Below are 15,947 nucleotides of genomic sequence, written 5' to 3'. Positions count from 1 at the left end.
GTCAGCATGTGTCGATGAGCACTCAATATGATATGTTCATTTATGCGAGATTATGTGATATCGGTTGTTATGTGTTTATTTACGCAATATTGCGACGTATGGCATTCTTGAGATATTACAGGCTACGGTAAGTATTTTCATACTATACATAATATATATATTTGGAAACTATACTTGTTTTACGGCGAGGGGTTATAATGTTTTCAAAAAGGCTTTTATAAAACTTTATTTTTAAACCCACTCACCCTTGTTTTTTGCCCCTCCAAGTTTTAGTAGCTGAGCTTTCTTATCAACGTGGATTCTTGGAAAATCTTGGTACTAGAGATTACCTTTGATGGTATAATTCTCATCCTACTTTACTGTACTTTACTTATGCTCTGACATCACGTGTGAAATGGGTTCATTCCCGCTCACAAGCGCGCTCTTATATTTAGGCACTTTAGGTTTATATTTATTCATATTGTCCATATCACTATACTTTATGGCTCGTCACCCTCTTGGTGTCGACCAACACAACTCGATTCGGAGTCTAGGTGGTCATTCCGGGTCGAGGTGTGTCAACCATGATGAATCAGCTACATCCACCTTCATTGCCACTGAGTTAGAATACTTCAATGTTAATGGAAAATCTCTTTGAGGGCATTTTTGTCAAACAATCCTACCGATGAAGTCGTGGTTTCTTCAAGTCAATGAAGATTTTTCACAAACCAAAATGATTGATGGTGAACAAACTTAGGTACCACTACTATTAATTTTAAATGTCATAAACCACTTCTTTGAAAGCACCATGCCACTACCCATATAAACCTATTAGCCACCACTGAGGGGGACTCTTTCAGGCTTTTCCTTTCATTGTGTGAGAGTGAAACCAAGGAAAAACTATTTCCCCGAAACTTTAAAAAAATTGCAGTATTATGAAAAGTCCTGAGCACTGACAAACAACTGCACTTGAATTTCTATCATTGATGATGAGTGATGACCCAAGATGAGGACACTAAATAAGCCATAACTAGACCTGGCAATTTCTTACACGACTCGTTAACACGACACGAAAATAACGGGTTTCGGATCAACACGATAACTAATCGGGTTATTATTAGGTCACACAATAATAACCCGTTAATAACGGGTCCTTAACAGGTTTACACGAAAGTGACACGCGGGTAACCTGTTTCGACACGATAAGAAAAAAGTTATTTGGATGATTTTAATTTTTTAAAACTACTAAAGAAAAACTTACTATAAAATACAATAGATATAATGAATATGTATATTGTTTATTAATTATTATTCTATATAAATTTTAAAATTTAAGTTTTATTTATTTATTTTTATAGTATATTATAGGCAAAGATTGAGAATAAAAATCATAAAACACATTAAAAATAAAAATATCAAGTAATTTAAAAATACCAAACACATTAAAAAAATTATAATAAATAATTTACATGTGCGGAAAATATGAAAAAAAAATGCAAACACTAGTAGTCGCATCCTCTACGCTTTGAGGATGGGTATATGATCGTTTGAATTTTTAAAACCATACAAACTCTCATGAATAGTATTTTTAAGGGAGTTCAAAATAAACCAAATTCATAATCATTAATGTATAAGTCTGAAAGATGTGAAGGTATAATAAACGTTCATAATTGCATCCTCAACGCTTAGACAATGGTTACATAATCGTTTAGATTTTTAAAATCCTCCAAATCTCATGAACAGTGTTTTTTATTTGAGTGAAAAATTAATAAAATTAATAATAATAATTATTGTAGACGTGTGAAAAATGTAATCACTCGTAATGAAAAGCTTTACAACTTTCATTAAGGGGTCAACTCCGAAATTTAGTATGTATATACTAATTTAGTATTATGTTTTACAATTTTTTGGGTCAAATTATGTTTTTCATTTTCATTTTTATTGATTTAAAATATATTTTTCTTAACGGGTAACGGGTCGGGTCATATTACCTGATAATATTAACGAGTTGATTTCGGATTGGGTCATATTACCCGTTTACTTTAACGGGTATTACACGACACAACCCATTAAGTTATCATGTATGACACGAAAACGACACGAACACGAGAAGCACGACACGAATGTCAGGTCTAGCCATAACTGCAAAATATGAATAATTGCAATACTATAAACAATGTTTGCATGTTTGTTTAAATGCACCTGCTCAATAGAATTCAAGATAATCAAGCTCAAAATCCGTACCTATGGATTATCTATGCAGTCAAATTCACGGCCATCATGGATAGTACCAGATATATACTAAACACAGTCCCTGCTTGCACCGAACACGGACTAAGAGTCTTAGCCAATCCAATAATACTTAGGGAAGCCAATTAAACATGCCCTTGTTATATTTGTTAGGGAATGAAAAGTATGGAAGGTCTAGATTAAGACACATGTCAATTGATGAAGAGAAGAGTTAGCTAGGTTGTTGTGTAATATGTTAAAAATAGATGATTGTAATAACTTCTTGATTAAGAAAAATAATACTAAATCCTCTCTCTTTGTTCTCTGCCACTATCTCTCATAATTTTGCTTCCTAAGGCTTCTCTTCATATTAACATGGTATCATCGCTGGACTAGGCTAATCACCAACTCCGATCCTATGTTATTCTACTGCTTTGATTCTTTTTCGTGGTGGTTGCTGAGTTCTTTGTTGGAATTAGTTGCAAATCTTGCAATCGCCAATTACTGTTTGATTTCTTCAGTCTCTATATCCATTTCTATCAAGTTGGATGAGACCAATTACCTTCAATGGCACTTTCTGTTGCAGTTGCTGTTTGAAGGCGATGGCATTATGGGATTCGTTAACGGATCAAATTTGTGTCATCCTTAGTATGTAGCAACCTATGTACATTTAGTATTCCCAAATGGTTCATTTGCTAGCCTTGAAAAACTTTCGGGAGATATGGGTTCGTCTCAAAAACCATTTTTTCTTACCAAGTACAAAAACCAGTATAATTAAGTTACATACTTTTCTTTACAACATGAAGAAAGGATCAGATTCAATTTCCCAGTTTCTTCGAAGAATTAAAGAAGCAAGGGATAGACTTTCTGTTCTTGGTGTCACACTTGTTGATGAAGACTTTATGCTCATTGCATTGAATGGACTCCCTGCAACATACAACACATTTAAATGTGTAATCAGAGGGTGTGAAGGTGTGAGGGTGTTATTTCACTCAAGAACTTTCGTCAACAATTGCTCGCTGAGGAAGCCATTGTGGATTATGCTTCTGTGGCACCCCTTATGTCTACTATGGTAACTAAATTTGGTGACTGTCAGACATAAGGTTCTCTCTTTCCTCTCTCTAGCTCTTAGTTATATGCTGGTTTCATTGGTGGTTATTATGCTCAATCTAATTTTAGTTCATGCCAATCTAGCTATATGATAATGGGGTTTACAATGGTCATATTGGTGGTCAGTCAAGCTATGGTAATAATGTTGGTGGTTATAATGGTGCTTATAGAAATTTTTAGTCTAAGAATCGTGGTAAAGGGTGGTTCCATTACAATAATGGTCCAAGATTTAATACCTACAAGTCTTTTCCTCAATTTTCACCAGGAGTTCTTGGCTCACTCTTTTCCTCAATTTTCACCAGGAGTTCTTGGCTCACTTCCATCTTCATATCCTAATTATCCACCACCTAGAAGTACTACATGTCAAATTTGTTCATAGAAAATTGTTTATGGTAGGAAGGGAGATTATATTCCAATAGAACATGGTGTGATTAACTACACAACTAGTGAAGGAGCTGATAAGGAAAGAATAGAAAACATGTTTGAGGATAAGGTGGAAATGGTGGCAATACTAAGAAAGCTATTTTATCTATTAAGTTGTCTGATTCACACAACCATACTCCATTGACGCCATCATCTCAGTGCTTAGATCATTTGCAATTAGATGAAGTCAATATGAATCCTGATGATAGCCTCCACTTAGTTGAGGGCGGTAAAAAGGATACTGCCGTTTGAAGGCAAGTGTTGGTAGTCCAGAGTGGGCTGGTTGAAAAGCTAGTTGATCAAATTTTGGCAAAGAAGTCATTTACAAGTGCATGGGAATTACTTGGATCAAATTTTGGCTAAGAAGTCATTTACGAGGTTGCAACTAAGGGTGCTGGTGACATTTTTTACTCAACTTTGGATGCAAGTCGAATGAACTATATGAAGCTGTAACATCTCGTCACAGAACCTAAATCTAGGGAATCCAAATAGGACTCAAAATAGGAACACATCCTTGAAGATTTCCATTCCAGTCGGACCATTGGAAAACTTGACGAAATGCATACCTCGAGTAGGCTATATGATCATGCAAGTATTGTTGACCTTAAGCTAGCGTACCATATGCTAATTACTAACCAAGGTGGAGGCCCCAAGTTTTCTTTCAGAAGCATTTATCTTGGATTTTGAGAATGATTTCTTCCTTCTTAATTGCTAGGTTGCAGCTATGTCTACCCCTGCTACATAATTGGATTGGATTCAGGAACTTCTTCAAGTTTTACAAGCTCAATTACCTTATTCTCCAATGATCTTTTGTGACAACTTATCGGCTATAGCCTTGTCATTCAATCCCGTGCAGCACCAGAGGACTCAATACTCCACTCTTTAATACTCTTTGTTCCAACCTCATGCTTGGTCCTTTTAAACATGAGTTTGAGGGGGCATGTTAGGGAATGAAGAGTATGGAATGTCTAGATTGAGACACATGTCAATTGATGAAGAAATGAGTTAGTTAGGTTGTTATGTAATATGTTAAAAATAGATGATTGTAATAACTTCTTGATTAAGAAAAATAATACTGAATTCTCTCTCTCTTTGTTCTCTGTCACTCTCTCTCATAACTTTGCATCTTATGGCTTCTATATTTCTTCATATTAACAGTATTGAGGCCCAATTTGGCATTACCATTTTTTTTACCAAGATAAAGTTAAGCAACAACAACAAGAAAGCTTTTTCCCACTAAGTGGGGTCGGCTATATGAATCTTAGAATGCCATTGCGCTCGGTTCTGTGTCATGTCCTCCGTTAGATCCAAGTACTCTAAGTCTTTTCTTAGAGTCTCTTCCAAAGTTTTCCTAGGTCTTCCTCTACCCTTTCAGCCCTGGACCTCTGTCATGTAGTCACATCTTCTAACCGGAGCGTCCGTATGCCTTCTTTGCACATGTCCAAACCACTGTAACCGATTGTTTCTCATATTTCCTTCAATTTCGGCTACTCCTAGTTTACCTTAGATATCCTCATTCCTAATCTTATCCTTTCTTGTGTGCCCACACATCCAACAAAGCATCCTCATCTCCGTGACACCTATTCTGTGTACGTGTTGATACTTCACCGCCCAACATTCCGTGCCATACAGCATCGTCGACTTTATTACCGTCCTATAAAAATTTTCCTTGAGCTTCAGTGGCATACGACGGTCACACAACATGCCGGATGCACTCTTCCACTTCATCCATCCAGCTTGTATTCTATGGTTGAGGTCTCTATCTAATTATCCGTTCTTTTGTAAGATAAATCATAGGTAGCGAAAGCGGTCGCTCTTTGGTACTTCTTGATCTCCGATCTTCACCCCCTCACTCATTTTGGCCTCCATTTGCACTGAACTTGCACTCCATATATTCTATCTTTGATCGGCTTAGACGAAGACCTTTAGATTCCAACACTTCTCTCTAAAGGTTAAGCTTTACATTTACCCCTTCCTGAGTTTCATCTATCAACATTATATCGTCTGCAAAAAGCATACACCAAGAAATATCATCTTGAATATGTTTCGTTAACTCATCCATTACCAATGTAAAAAGGTAAGGACTTAAGGATGAGCCTTGATGTAACCCAACAGTTATAGGGAAGCTTTCGGTTTGTCCTTCATAAGTTTTTACGACAGTCTTTGCTCCATCATACATATCCTTTATAGCTTGGATATATGCTACTCGTACTTCTTTCTTCTTTAAAATCCTCCAAAGAATGTCTCTTGGAACCCTATCATACGTTTTTTTCAAATCTATAAAGACCATGTGTAAATCCTTTTTCCTATCTCTATATCTTTCCATCAATCTTCGTAAGAGATAGATTGCCTCCATGGTTGAGCATCCTGGCATGAACCCGAATTGGTTGTCTGAAACTCATGTCTCTTGCCTCAATCTATGCTCAATGACTCTCTCCTAGAGCTTCATTATATGACTCATTAGCTTAATATCCCTATAGTTCATGCAATTTTGTACGTTGCCCTTATTCTTGTAGATAGACACCAAAGTGCTCTTTCGCCACTCATTTGGCATCTTCTTCGTTTTCAAATCCTATTGAAAAGGTCTGTGAACCATGTTATACCCGTCTCTCTCAAGACTTTCCACACTTCGATTGGTATATCATCTGGGCCCACTGCTTTTCTATGTTTCATCTTTTTCAAAGCTACAACCACTTCTTCCTTCCTAATTTGCCAGTAAAATGAGTAGTTTCTACACTCTTTTGAGTTACTCAACTCCCCCAAAAAAGTACTCATTTCATGTCCTTCACTGAAAAGATTATGAAAATAACCTCTCCATTTGTCTTTGATCGCGTTCTCTGTAACAAGAACTTCTCCACCCTCATTTGATGCACCTTACTTGGTTTAGGTCCCTTGTCTTCTTTTCCCTTACTCTAGCTAGTTTATAGATATCCAACTCACCTTCTTTGGTATCTAGTCGCTTATACATATCATCATAAGCCGCTAGCTTAGCTTCTCTCACAACTTTCTTTACCTCCTACTTTGTTATTCTATACCTTTCACCATTTTCATCGGTCTTATCTTTGTATAGGGCTTTATAACATTCATTCTTAGCCTTCACCTTTGTTTGTACCTCCTTATTCCACAACCAAGAATCCTTTTAGTATGGAGCAAAGCCCTTAGACTCTCTTAATATCTCTTTTACTACTTTTCGAATACAACTAGCCATGGAATCCCACCTTTGGCTAGCTTCCCCCTCTCTATCCCACACACATTGGGTGATTACTTTCTCTTTGAAAATGGCTTGCTTTTCTCCTTTTAGATTCCACCATCTAGTCCTTGGGCACTTCCAGGTATTGTTCTTTTTTCTCTCTCTTTTGATATGTACATCAATCACCAACAAGCAATGTTGATTAGCCAAGCTCTTTCCCGGTATAACTTTGCAATCCTTACAAGTTATACGATCCCCTTTCCTTATTAGAAGAAAATCTATTTGTGTTTTTGCCGACCCACTCTTATAGGTGATCATATGTTCTTCTCTCTTCTTAAAGAAGATGTTGGCTAAGAAGAGATCATATGCTATTGCAAAATCCAAGATGGCTTCCTTATCCTCGTTTCTCTCCCCCAAACTATGGCCACCATGAAAACCTCCATAGTTGCCTGTCTCCTTGCCCACGTATCCATTTAAATCTCCTACTATAAATACCTTCTCCGTCAGAGCAATTCCTTGCACCAAGTCTCCAAGATCTTCCCAAAATTTCTCCTTCAAACTCTTATCCAACCCTACTTAAGGTGCGTACGCACTAATCACATTGATGAGTTCTTGTCCTATTACAATCTTGATTGCCATAATTCTATCTCCTACAATTTTGACATGTACAACATCTTGTGTCAAGGTCTTGTCCACGATGATGCCAACACTGTTTCTCGTTCTATTTGTGCCCAAATACCAAAGTTTAAAACCTGAGTTTTCTAGATCATTTGCCTTAAGACTAACACACTTAGTTTCTTGTAGGCACATAATACTTATCATTCTCCTCACCATAACTCCCACTACTTCCATAGATTTTCCTGTTAAGGTTCCTATATTCCACGTTCCTAAACGCATTCTACTCTCTTGAACTGTACCTTTCTGTCCTAGCTTCTTCACCCTTCCCCATCTAATAGGATCAAAGTACTTCTTTTGTGTACCCTGTGTAAAGTTGATATGAGCATATGCTTCCAAAAAACTCTAAGTGGAGTCCTTAAAAAAGAAGTTTATATGACCCTCTTGCTCATTTAACACTGCATCCGGGTGCCAATGGGGATACAACGACCCTTGCTCATTTATCATTGTGCTCGGGCCACATAGCGCACCACTTATGGGTGACGCCCTAGCTTTAACGCGATTTCGTTCTGGATTCATTTTCATAAGGATTCGACGTAACCTAGGAGTGCTGGATGTCGACTACCTGACGCCATCCCCCTCCTCCTTTATCCGGGCTTGGGACCGGCAATGTAAGATAAACTTACACAGGTGAAGTTACCAAGATAAGGTTAAGCAATAAAAAAAAGGTTTTTGAATTATCTACACTAAGGGGGAAGGGATACCTTAGCCTCACAATAGGCTAGCAATAATGTAGTTCAAATTCGCCTTTGGCAAGAATCAAACCTAAGACCTCTCAATTACAAGTGACGATGAATACCACTAGACCGTAGTACTAAGCAGTTTTTAAAAGTAATGACCTTCAAACAACAGTTTTTAAAAGCAGTTTGTAGGCTAATTTTAAAAGCTGCTTTAATAAAAAGTTGAGTTGAGCCTTTACTTAATATTTTTAATACCTATAATACATTTATTAATTTAAAAACTAACATTATTTTTCCATGTAAACACATTTTATCCTAAGAGATAAAATGACACTATTACAAACCATAACCACTTGCAACATCATTGTCATTACCACCACCACACCACAATCGTGCCACCGCCACAACCATACCCACCCCACCACTACCACTACAACCACAATTGCTACTACCCATGTTGTCACCACCATTGCTACTACCACCACCACCACCATAAACACAACCGTCACCACTGCCACCACAACCATAATTGCACTTCACCATTATCGCTGCCCCTACTGAAGGAAATAATTTGTTCATTTGAGCAACATCTATGCATGCAATTAACAATTAAAGGCGGAATCATGCTTGTATGCACTCAACAAAACTTTACCCATGAAATTCAAGGCCTAGTAGTTGTGGTGAACCAATACTCAACTCAAATCTTAAAGAAAAGAGTTGAGAAACTTTTATACCTTTGAAGCACCTTTTTGCTTAGCAAAGGATATTCACCCATGTGAGGGCCTTCTTTCCTTAGTCTCATTGCTCCTTGTCTCCATGGATGTGGATGGAGGAACTTTGCTTCTTGGCTCCATGACTTCTTGGATATGGATGAAGAAATGGATTCTCCAAGTTCCCAAGAAATGGAACCTCTAAGTTTCCACACCAAGGAGAGCATTGAGGAAGAGATGAGTGACCTTGGTGGAGGATTGATACTAGTAAATCCCCTCCAAGGGGGCCGGCCTCTTAGAGAGAAAATAAGGGCTTTTGTTCTCTCCAATTTCCTCAAGGGAGAACCCTAATGAATTTTGGCTATAAAGTCCTTTATATAGTCACTTCACTTAAGTGACAAAAAGAACCAAAATCCTTTCATTCATGATATGGCTGGCCGTCTAAAGGCTTTGGGCTGTTTGGGCCTTTTTGAGTCTTTAGTCATTAAGTTGTCATACAACTTAAGTTAATGGGCTTGATGGTTCTAAAGCCCAATAGGCCTTGAGGTCCAATAATTACTCAAAAGCTAAAATGAACTTATTCGTTTGATTAATTAACATATTAATTAATCCTAGCCATAAATAATTAGACTATTTAATTATCCTTACTTATCTCTGTTGTTTCTTCAATCTCTACCTTACACGGTGTATGATCCATTAGGTTCATTTTAGCGAGGCAGTGGGCTATTAGAACTCTTCAAATTGATCATGAATTGAAACTTGCTTTCAATTCTCCCTTTAGTGATTATACACCTTTAGGGCTTCCACAAACCATGAGTGACACCTAGCAGTATGTCATGGCTACCCAAGCTAATCAGAAGAGGTGGAGAACCTATTCAGTTTAGGATTACAATGCAATACGGTCTTTCTCTAATACAATACGATTGACCACATTGTTTGGCTTGATAGTTTATTCATGTCTACTATCTAATGTGATTATCTTACTTATATGATTACCTTGAATGTGATTTGGAACGAATTCCTAAATCTTATTCATACTCTGGCCAGAGATTCTTAATCATATCACAGAGTATTCTCCCTCAAATGGTTTGAAGGTTAAAGATCCCTTGTTGTGCATTCACTTGCCTCCATGGCTAAGTGGCTTAACCCTAACTATGCCATAGACACCCTTTGACGGAGTGACTTTGATATAGTCAAAGATCAATGACCTAACCACAAGACAACTATGATGCTTTAGGTCAAATGACTACTTTGCATTATCTCAACCATGAGTTCTTATGTGACATGAGTATGAGAACTCCTCGTTGATCGCGTTCAGTAGACTTATTCTCTATTGAGCACCTACATGCTTCTCTTGGTGTCAGTCACACCAATGACTCGAGACCAATCACTCTCTTTAAGAGAAGACACAGCATATTGGATCTTAACGGACTGTCAATGCCCAATTAGCAATCCTATGATCAAGAACGTTTAGGATATGTATACAAAAGAGAATGGTCTCATGAATCTAACTTCTTTAAATCACATTCTTCTAATTACATATTCCTTGGACTTATCATTTAAGCATATAACATTTATATGAGACAGCTTTAAACAATAATCTTTGCCCTTTATATTAAACTAGATTAGTTTAACATGTGAAATGTCCGTAAAGTATCATCATATGATTGGCGTTAGGGCACATTTTCAACACCTACCACCATTGTTACCTTTATAGCCCAACCACCACATCCCTTTATTTGCACCACCACCATCACCATCACAACCATTGACCTTGCCATCGTTGTCGTCGTCGTCGCCCAACTATCATTTCCAGTTTTGTTATTAGATACAATTATATCACTTTTACATTAAAATTTACCAAATACTTTTACACTGTTTTTCATACTCACAACAGTTTTAAATACATTTTATCAAATACTCAATTGCTTTATTTTGTAGCTAATTATTCTTAAAGCAAGATAAAAGCTTTTTTTTTTTTTAAAAAAAAAAAAAGCTCAGCAATCCCAAACTGCCCTAAATTGAAGATCAATATAGCTTTTTAATCATTATAAAAAGCTAATTTTGATTTTGATCTTGGTAAATGGGGTGTACTTATTAATTAAAGTCAGGTTGTTTGTACCATACTTGACCAATCCCGAAACTACTGAGCACCAGTCGACGTTATACCGTCAAGGACCCAAAAAAGTTTCCCTCCAACCAAAAGGCCAATCACAGCGCGACATGTGTCGACATCAGAAGCCAATCATAGTGTGACACATGTCAACATCAGAAGCCAATCACAACACGACACGTGTCAATGTCAGAATGAAACTAGAAACTCTCTTCTATAAATAGAGATCATTGTCTCACAATATTTCCTAATGTCATTTGTACTAAATCATTCACTAGACTAAAGAAGAGCTTGAACCTATGTGCTTATGTAAACCATTCACAATTAATGAGAACTTCTCTATTCCGTGGACGTAGTCAATCTGGGTGAACCACATACATCTTGTGTTTGCTTCCCTGTCCCTATCCATTTACATACTTATCCACACTAGTGACCGGAGCAATCTAGCGAAGGTCACAAACTTAACATTTTCTGTTGTACCAAAGTCCCCACTGATTTTGTGCATTAACATTTGGCGCCATCTGTGGGAACGACATTTATTCCCACTCTTTTCAACTTTGTTAAGCTGGTTTCCATCATTCGTACACTCTCTTTTGACCAGGCATCCCTTTCCAACATGGGGAGCGAAGGAAGCCACAACACACAAAATGACACCCCTCTTGCACCTGGTGCGAAGCAACGAAAGAAGGAACAAAAGAAGTTTGCTCTTCAGGCTAAAGTCGTTAAGCTGAAGGCTCAGAATAACAAGATAGCGATGAATAATGAGATCCTCTAATAGCAGTATGAGAAGGTCTTCGAGATGCTCCACAAGGCTAGATACACTAAAACACACGAGCTCATCACCCCGTGAAGTCAACCATCAACTGGGTGCCCCCCAACACGGAAGGTCATTTTCCCTCGACATGGGTATTCCTGTTGAGGAGCGAGCTACTCATCGAAATGGTGACCAACATGAGACTTCTCTCAACCCAGCTGCTTCGACCCGAAGCAGGAGGAGTGGAGGAAGACACCTCCTTACAGAAGGACTGGAAGGATCGAAAGCTGTCTTTCGCGACTGTCGAGACTTCCTAAAGCAACGTCGAGACAATCCCATCCATGTAAGCTCGAAAATCAATGACCCGAGGGTCTCTGAAAGACTCGATCCACTCACATGCCCCAGGCCAGCTACCAATTTGGGGCAGGGGCAACAAGTCCTAAAGAAACACGAAGGTATAGGGGACTCAAAGATGTTCCGACAGACATACCTTGGAAGTCAGTACGGCAAGTCCAGGGAAAAATCACATGCTCTTGATCAAACCTTCCTACTTCCAAGAGGAGATGGAGATTTACGAAAGAAAGCTCTAGTGGTACATGACTACACTCAGAACCCTCTTGTCTTACAGCTCCTTAAGGAAGTAAACAAGTTGAAGGCCGAACGACAAGCTGAGATACCTGATTGGAACCAACCTAGGCCTGGCCTTCTTACAAGAAGAATCCTCGACACCCCTTCTCCAAGCAAAGGCAAAGCAGAAGCTTGGCTTGCAACTTTATACTAGAAAGGAGGACCCGATTGAACACCTTAACCTCTTTGAGTCACCATGGCATACTGGATGCACACCGACGAAGAGCGATGTCTTCTCTTCCCCTCCACCCTCTCTGGCGGAGCTCTAAACTGGTATTGCCGTCTTCCACCTGAGACAGTAGACTCATTTGAGGAATTGAGGAAACTATTTGTTTCTCAACACATTTTCCAGACCGATCGCTTGCACTCTGCGAATGACTTATACACTATTCGCCAGAAGCCAGACGAGTCATTACGTATGTATGCTGGCCGCTTCAACCATGAGTATTCCTGTTGTGCCGAGGCAGACGACAAGACTGCCCTCAAAGCCTTCATGGCAGGCCTACGTGATTGTTTCTTCAAGTACATGATCAATGCCAACACTTGGAAGACTCACTCTAAGGTGATGGCACAAGTTTACAACCATGCCTCCGCTGAGGCAAGGACATATCAAGGGAAACCCCTCCAGCCACCCCTTATCAGCAAGTAGGGAGTGGAAGCCAGATCCAACCAAATGAGAAGACCTCAACCTTCCAAACGGCAGTGGTGCCTCCCTCTGCCTTACTTAACAAGTCAACAGACATATCAATCTCAGGGAAAAAGGAAAGATTTACATCCTCACCAGTCTCATTTTAGTAAAATGAGTAAAGGACACTACCACGATAACTAAGGGTATCGCCACGATAATCCCCGACCCTAGGCAGTTAACATAGTGGGTCAAGCACGTGTCTGGATAGGCCTTACCCCGAGGTATGAGGATTCAAAACTGTTCGAAGCAAATTCAATTTATATGGTTCATCCAAACCTTCGACTACTACAAGGTGTGGCTTGCATCACAATCTATTGCTCAACAGTGTGGAAGCAAAATTTGTATATGTTGTCTCTCCCACATTTTCAAATTTCTAGTTTCCCAAAAAAAAAAAGGGAAATTCAACAAAAGTTTCATCCACCACAAAAGCTTCACCCACCACAAAAGCTTCACCCACAAAAGCTTCACCTACAAAAGCTTCACCTACAAAGCTTTAACACAAAAGCTTCACCTACAAAAGCTTCACACTATCTTGATCAAGATAGTGTGAAGCAAAATCAATTCATGGTACCCAACAAAAGCTTCAACTCCAAAGCTTCACATACAAAGCTTCAACATAAAAGTTTCACCCACAAAAGCTTCACCCACAATAGCTTCACCTACAAAATCTTCACCCATAAAAGCTTTACCTACAAAAGCTTCACCCACCACAAAAGCTTCACCTACAAAAGCTTCACCCATAAAAGCTTCACCCATAAAAGCTTCACCAACAAAAGCTTCACCCACAAAAGCTTCCCCCACCTCAAAAGCTTCACACACAAAAGCTTCCCCCACCACAAAAGCTTCACTCACCACAAAAGATTCCCCACCACAAAAGCTTCACCCACTAAAGCTTCCCCCACCACAAAAGTTTCACCAACAAAAGCTTCACCCACCACAAAAGCTTCACCTACAAAGCTTCAACACAAAAGCTTCACCTACAAAAGCTTCACACTATCTTGATCAAGATAGTGTGAAGCAAAATCAATTCATGGTACCCAACAAAGCTTCAACCTTAAAGCTTCACCTACAAAGCTTAAAATATATATATATTTGGAAATTCAAAAATTCAAAAATTCGGAAATTCAAAAATTCAAAAATTCGAAAATTTGAAAATTCAAAAAAAAAAATTTGAAAATTAAAAAAAAAAATTATCTAGGCCTCCTCTTATTTGGTCATAACAACTTTCATAACAAATATATATGAATGAGAGGTTTTGGGCTACCACTTAGAAAGGAAAATGGTGAAGTTTTGTTACTTTGAAAACTTGCTACTAACAAGACACCTCTTTCGTCAACTCCCTTGACCAGAGACTTGGGGGACTCCTACCATATGCTACTGTACCTCGATACTCGGAAGTCTCATGACTACTCAGTGACTTGGATTTTTTTAAGTCTCCAACAGAGAAGTTTTCCTCACTCGGGAAATTAAGGAAGCACTACCTCAACTTACATGCTTCCCTCACAAAGCTTCAACATACAACCTTCAACAAAATGAAAAATTCAAAGAACTTAGTAAAGAAGGCCTTGGTGTATTTAACACAATACGTTAAAATGAAGCAAAACTTGTTTATTGATATCTCCAATAAGTTACAAATATGAACATCTACATGAATCAAAATAAACAAACAAGAGGGAGCCTTCACAAAGGTTGCTCAGGAGACGTCTCAGCAGTCGGCAGAGCCCTAGAAAGAGGAGGCACCAAAGGATGATTATTCGAAGCCTCAGTACTAGGCAGAACCCCAGAAGGAGGAGGCACCGAAGGTTCATCATTTGGAGCTTCATTACTCGGTACAGTCCTAGAAGACGAAGGCAATAAATGCCTATGGAACAAACCCATAAACCTCTAATGATCAAGTAAAATCTGACCATCAGATTCTTGCAGCTGGTTGAGCTTCCTCTTCATGTTTGTAGCATAGTTATGTGCGAGCCTGTGCAACTGTTTATTCTCATGCTTGAGCCCTCTGATCTCCTGTTTGAGATTATCACTTCAGCCGCCAATGATTCAACTTGGAGGGTTCGCACAAATAGGCGTTGGGCCATATTAGACATAGAACCTGCACACTGAACACTGAGAGCCAGAGAATCCTTAACAGCCAACTCATCAGACCGTTTGGAAAGTGGTCTGTTATCTTTAGGAGTAAGAAGGTTCCTGGCCACCACCGCAGCAGTCATATCATTCTTCATCATAGAGTCTCCAACGGTAAGATGACCAGTAGGGGATAAGAAGGATAGGCACCATATGTTGTCTTGAGAAGGCATGGCTGCCTCTTCACCAAAGTTCAAGTCAAAATGACGGTCAGATGGGCTAGACATTCTTAGAAATGATGAAAGAGAAATGAGGTGCAATAAATCTCTGAAGTAAGGGGAAAATTCCTACAAGCAATAACTTTCTGAATGTACTTCTTGCACACAATTGGTGCCCTTATAAAAGAAAAGGCAACAGGGCCATTGGTTCAAAAATTGAAGAGGCACCACTCTCCAAATTCCGAAGAGGCACCACTTTCCACACAACAACAGCTCATCAGGTACCATAGATAACTTTGCCAAAGATCTCTGACAAAGTTTAGACACATAAAATTTGAAGGTTCAATTACCCTACCATTACCCACAAGGGTAAAAGAACAGCACCACTGCTTGATAACTGGAAAGTTCCTGTGTGTGTCAACCTCCGTGCTTTGTGGCAAGGCAGACTGTCAAAAATGCCCAACCTTTACTCACATCAAGAAAA

The sequence above is a fragment of the Malus domestica genome, chromosome 08 (genome assembly GCF_042453785.1).
Source record: "Malus domestica chromosome 08, GDT2T_hap1".
NCBI lineage: Eukaryota > Viridiplantae > Streptophyta > Magnoliopsida > Rosales > Rosaceae > Malus > Malus domestica.
Note: the sequence above shows the minus strand (reverse complement) of the source record.